The 6,460-nt window shown below is 36.9% G+C and overlaps 1 non-coding gene across 1 annotated transcript; it reads left to right on the top strand.

The window, feature by feature from the left end:
- Positions 1-205: 205 nt before the first annotated feature.
- LOC112799459 (small nucleolar RNA R71) lies at positions 206-309 on the top strand. Its single transcript, XR_003201040.1, has one exon. It is a non-coding gene; the product is annotated as a small nucleolar RNA R71 (small nucleolar RNA).
- The last annotated feature ends 6,151 nt before the right edge of the window (positions 310-6,460 follow it).

Genomic DNA, 6,460 nt, shown 5'->3' with positions numbered 1-6,460 from the left:
ATGGTTTAGCTCCATGACTCCTTTAGTGTTGTGCCTTTCTGAAGCATAGTAGTACTCATTCTCAGCCACTGTCTCAATCACTTCAATGGCTTCTTCCACAGTCTTTTTCCTGTTCAATGAGCCTCCTGATGAATGGTCTACAGCCTTCCTTGATTCATAAAAAAGTCCATCATAGAAGATGTGCAATTGCACCCAATCAGGGAACATGTCAGGTGGGCATTTCCTTGTCAATTCTTTGAACCTCTCCCATGCTTCGTAGAGCGTCTCACCATCTTTTTGTCTAAAAGTTTGAACCTCAGATCGAAGCCTATTGACCCTTTGTGGTGGGTAGAAATGTGCCAGGAACTTGCTCTCCACCTCATCCCAGGTTGTTAAGCTGTCCCTTGGGAATGATTCTAGCCACTTAGCTGCCTTGTCCCTAAGTGAAAATGGAAACAAGAGCAGTTTATAGGCATCATCCTGGACTCCATTGGACTTCACAGTGTCGCAAATTCTCAAGAATTTGGTGAGATGTTGGTTTGGATCTTCATTAGCACTCCCACCAAATGAACAATGATTCTCCACCAATGATATTAGCTGTGGTTTGAGTTCAAAATTGTTGGCCTGAATGGGTGGTTTCTGGATGCTGCTGCCACAATTCCCAGAGGTTGGGTTTATGTATGAACCAAGAACCCTCCTCCCAGGAATGGCATTGTTTCCATCATCCCTCTCATGGTTGTGAACTTCTCTATCCATGTTGAGATCTAGAGCTTCCTCAAAGTTGTCCTCCGATTCTCCTTCAGATTCTTCTTCTCCCAGTACCCTCTTCCTTCTTGCTTCCCTTCTAAGTCTATGAAGGGTCCTCTCTGGTTCGGTATATGGGGGAGTTGATGTCTCTCCTCTCCTACCTGTCATACAAGAACACACCACAAGCAACAAACAAGTGGAATACTCTTGGTTACTGGAAGAGTATGGTTAGAGCAATTGAGGAATTAATTCAAATAGTTAGTGGGTCAGTGAGTTAGTTGCTTGAATTTAAAGGCATAAAGAAAGAAAAAGCAAATAACAGAGTGCAGGAATTAAGATCAACAAGTAACTTGAACTAAATTAACAAAACAAGAAAAATGCTCAATCTAGTTAACTTCCAATTTGAGAATTGTCAATCGAAAACCAATCCCCGGCAACGGCGCCATAAACTTGATGTGCTATAACTGTGTATAGTTACGATTAAGGGAAATTGCACAAACGGCAAAATTCCTTCCGGCAAGTGCACCGGTTATCGTCAAGTAAAAACTCACAATAGAGTGAGGTCGAATCCCACAAGGATTGGTTGAATGAGCAATTCGAATTAAAAGTTTGATTAGTTGAGCGGAATCAAGAATTGGGTGTGAATTTGCATAAAGTAAATTGGCGGGAAATGTAAATTACAAGGAATTGAAATGACTGAATTTTAAATTGCGAGAATTAAAGTGCGAGAAGTTAAATTGCTGAAATTAAAAGGGATGGGGGTGATTGCATGAAATTAAATTGCAGAATGTAAATGGAAATGTAGATCAGAGATGGGGAATTCATTGGGTGTTAGGAGATATTGAGATCTCCGAATCAAAACATTTCATCTCTTCCTCAACCAATGCATTCATTGAATTTTGCTTGGCAATCTTATATGATTGGATCCCAATCCCTTGGCTCACCAATTCTCTCTAAAAACAAACAAATTCCCAATCCCTTGGTTTAAATGTTCATAAGAAGATATGAAGCTCGATCACTGATTATACCACACAATTTCATGGACCACAATTTGGTAGGATTACATGTCACAATATCCATCCAAACCCCAATCCAATTCACTGTGAGAAAGCTTCTCTAGCATGAATCCATCATTCCTTTCCCAAGGTTCCGAAGGATTCCAATTATGGGTAGTTTCTTTCCCAAGACAACTACCCAATGGAATTAGATCGAGAAGCTTTCTAACAAAATTCAAGAGAAAAGATTGAAGAAGAAGAATAAACTATTATTGATTCATTGAACTACAATAGAGCTCCCTAACCCAATGAAAGGGGTTTAGTTAGTCATAGCTCAGAATTCAATTACACAATATGAAAAGTTCTAAAGTGTCAAAAAGATTCTAACTAACTTCAATTCTATCCTATTTATACACTTTCTAAATTGAGCTTCTCATGTGTTTCTTGGGCTTTGAGGCATTTCCTTGATTTCCTTTTGCTTTAGGCTTATGGTCCATAATCTTGATGAGGCTGTGATCCAATTCTGTAACATTCATTGAGCAAACTTAGTGATAAACAAGTAATGACACCAGACTCAACAATTTGAAGTTCCAGACTCATCAATTCTTCAGGCCCAATCCCATAAACCATGATATTCAATTGGGTTTCATGCCATAATAAGTTTAAGTTAATCTTTGTGCTCAATTGCTAACTTAAACTTCAATATAATTGGCCCAGAAACCTTTTCAAATGGTGGTGTTTAAGTTTAAGTTTAAGTTTCAGTTTAAGGTCAAACTAAAACTTAAACGTGGAATTGGAAGAAGGCAACCCAGGGGTGTTCATTGTCGAGCACGTTTAACCTCCAGTTTGAGGTTAAACTGGAGGTTAAACTTGGAAATGAAGAAAGCACACCCTGGAGGCAATTTGGGTCGACCACGTTTAACCTCCAGTTTGAGGTTAAACTGGAGGTTAAACTTGGAAATGAAGAAAACACCCTGGAGGAGAAAAGCCATCGAACACGTTTAACCTCCAGTTTGAGGTCAAACTGGAGGTTAAACGTGGAAACACTTCCCTTTCTTGAGTCGTCACTTTGTTCTCTTGTCAACCTTGCCAATTTGATGCCAAATATGGACTATTATACCTCGTTGGAAAGTTATGGATGTCTACTTTCCAATGCAACTGGAAGCGCATCATTTGGAGTTCTACAACTCGAGTTATACTCCATGGAAGGTGAAGAGGTCAGCTGGCCTGATTGCATGTTGGTACTATGCTCTTCTATGCACATTACGGGGCTGTTTTCTCCCTCAATTTTTGGTATCCACCATGCATGTCATATATGCTTGGAAAGCTCTAGATGTCTTCTTTCCAATGCATTTTGAATCACCTCATTTGGAGTTTTGTAGCTCAGGTTATTTATGTTTGAAGAAGGCATGGTCAAGCTGTTCCATATAACACGTTTAAGCTCCAGTTTAAGGTTAAACTGGAGCTTAAACGTGGAAATGCTCCTGGTGCCTTTCTTACTTCTGGCGTTTAACCTCCGGTTTGAGGTCAAACTGGAGGTTAAATGTGGAAATGCTTCTTGGTGAGGAGAAAGTGTCGAACACGTTTAACCTCTAGTTTAAGGTTAAACTAGAGGTTAAACGTGGAATGCTCCCTTGGTTCAAATCATCATTCTGGCGTTTAACCTCCAGTTTGAGGTCAAACTGGAGGTTAAACGTGGAATGCTTCTTAGTTCCCTTTCTCATTCTGGCGTTTAACTTCCAGTTTAAGGTCAAACTGGAGGTTAAACGCCAGTTACAGCATTTCCTCTCTTCTCATGATTTTGGCGTTTAAGCTCCAGTTTAGGCTTAAACTGGAGCTTAAACGTCCCATTTGAATTTCAAGCTTCCTTCATTGATTTTGTTTCTTCCTTGCCTAGCCTCTCTTCCCTGAAATCATCCAAACAATTGCATCAAAGTCTTACAAAATTTCATGAGAATTCATCCATTCATAGCATTCAAGTAATATAACTAAAAACTCATGGAATTTGCATCAAAATCATAATGTTTTGGATGGTTCATTGCTTTGTTGTTCATTTAACCATTCTTGGTTACTTTAAGCTCAAGAAAATGCATAAAACAACTAGAACTAACAGAAAATGCTAGTGAAACTAGCCTAAGATGCCTTGGCATCACATGTCCAAGTGATTGATAATTGGGGTCCGTTGACGCTAGTCTTTCACTAATTTAATTAGTGAGTTGGCTAGAACTTATGGACTAGGATTAATGTAGCTCATTTGACTTTCCTTCACTTGTTAGAGGATGAGTTAATGGGATTGATCCTTGCAATTATCATGTTGTGGTTAGTGATAAGGATAGTGATCCTTAACCATCAACCCTTGCTAAGACTTTTTTACCATTTGAGTTTCTTTACTTTCTTGTCATTTATATTTCTGTCCCTTATCACAAAACCCCAAAATATACATCCCATAACCAATAGCATGAACACTTCCCTACAATTCCTTGAGAGAGGACCCGAGGTTTAAATACTTCGATTATTTTTATTTGGGTTTGTACTTGTGACAAACAAATCAAATCTTGATTGAGGATTGTTTGCTGGTTTAGAACTATACTTGTAACGAGATTTCATTGAGAAATTTTTTACCGAAAATTTTCCTCCATCAACACGCGTGATGTGAAAAATGGTTATAACAACTTATTAAACTTGGTTAAATATTTTGCATAGTTATAGAGCTTTATTCTTTTAATATATCAATGAGTACTTTTGGAGTTGTTTTGTAGCAGTAGTGTTTTCTTAAATTTTGAAAAGCCTAAAACTTCTAAAATAAAAATACTCATGTATAGACTAAAATAGTATAAACAATACACTCAGATATATACTAAAATAGTACATACAATACAAAAAGTGTTTATTGCAAATTCAAAAGAGGAACTCGCGCATTGATTTCTCTCATGTTTGCAATATGCCTAGAAGCATCTACCCATCTATAATGACTATTATTTCAAGAGTTATCTGGAATACTGGTCTGGATCTGATTGTGAGGTCCAGACTTTTTATGGGGGGCAATGCCTAACGTGTTTGTGAGTTGTTTGTATTTGTATTTGGATTTGTACAATATAAATTCTATAGTGATTTCTATTAATATGGAGTTAATGCGGCTTTGTATTTTATTGCTCCTCACTTTTGACTGGCTGAACTTCAAACCCGCATAGAGGCAAGGGAAAATGATGAGGATGCATTTGTAGGAGTGTTAGGAAAGGACCGACCAGGTTGAGTTCGTTGTTTTGGGGCTCCGATTACAAAAAGCTCTCTTAAAAAGGATGAGGAGATTCGACAAGTCAAAGTTGAATACAACAACAAGGTTGAATCATTAAAGAAGAAGATGGACAGTGTATGTAGTTTATTAAAGGTATTGGTACACCAAGTCAACCCTAGAATGAGTGAGGAAGAGTTAGCAGCCTTAGTGCAAGCTGCCCAAAATTTTCCTTTGGATGCCTCAAGTAGCAGACCGAGAAATACTCCTTGCTCCTCTGAATCAACTCATATTCCACCCAAAGATGTAAGTCACTATCTTTGGATATTCGATATATTTCTATTCAAAGTAGTTGACTTATTGTTATTGATTTTGGACATTTGATAGTGAGATAAAAGATTATAAATGGTGCTAATGGTGTTGAATTGGAATCTGAATTCAAAGTTGTTGACTTTTTAGTAGTGTTTTGTTTTGTATCTAGTGTGGCATTGAATCTCAATTTTGGAAAACATGAAAAATCTTTGAAGATTTGCACTTTTTCCTAATCAAATTGGAAAAAGGAAAAAAAAAAGAAACCATAATTGAATTTTAATGGTTTTGTTTGTTTTGATTTTCGCAGACTCCAGAAGGAATTAATGGCTCTCATGGTATATCTCATTTTTCTTGATTTATTTATTGGGGATCGGTTATAGAATTGATCCATATGCAATTTGTATTGATTCTCCAATTGCTAGTATAAACTTATGGTGCATGCATGTGATTGCAGGTGCAGTATAGGGCTACAAGAATGGTTAATTTGGTTGTGAAATATATTAGGAGTTAGAGTGATACATGCCATTGTTGAGAAACATGTGACAGTTGCAGAAAAAAAAAGGGACGGGGGCAGTTTGATTGTTAGCTTCCTATATCAGTACCCTTTCCCTTTTTTGAAAACTTTAAGAACAAAAAAAGTATAGTGGCTTTCAATGAAAGAAAAGCCTTTGCTGGTTACGATTATTGTATGACTATCACATTCATTTGTTGATAATATATGTCTTTTCATTTTTTGGTTTGGTATAAGATGCACTAACACAACAATATTTAAAATTATGCAGGGACGTGCTGAAAACAGTTTCGTTCACAATGATGATCAGTAATCATGAAGTTTTATATTTTGTAATGAAGTGTAAAGGAAGTAGATAATGTAACCCATCTTGGAATTGTAATTCATGTATTAGGAAACTGCTAGTGGATGAGACTTTGATTTTTGGTATTTTGTTAGAGTATAACATGTGATCAAACACTTTTTCTGTGACAAGTTTATGAAGCAAGGATTAGTTGATTTAAAATTAGTAGTCATCTTTTAAATTTTAAAATTATCCATGACTTTGTAAGGTTTATAAAAAAAGAGTGCCAATAGGTACTGAACTATTTTACAGCCACTCTTTAAAAGGGTGGCCATATTGTACAGTAGCAATCAATAGCCATGCTTTATAAGCGTTGCTGTAATTTAGTTCATAACATATTG

The sequence above is a fragment of the Arachis hypogaea genome, chromosome 4 (genome assembly GCF_003086295.3).
Source record: "Arachis hypogaea cultivar Tifrunner chromosome 4, arahy.Tifrunner.gnm2.J5K5, whole genome shotgun sequence".
NCBI lineage: Eukaryota > Viridiplantae > Streptophyta > Magnoliopsida > Fabales > Fabaceae > Arachis > Arachis hypogaea.
The sequence above is the reverse complement of the archived record's forward strand: the minus strand, read 5'-3'. Positions and strand labels throughout refer to the sequence as shown.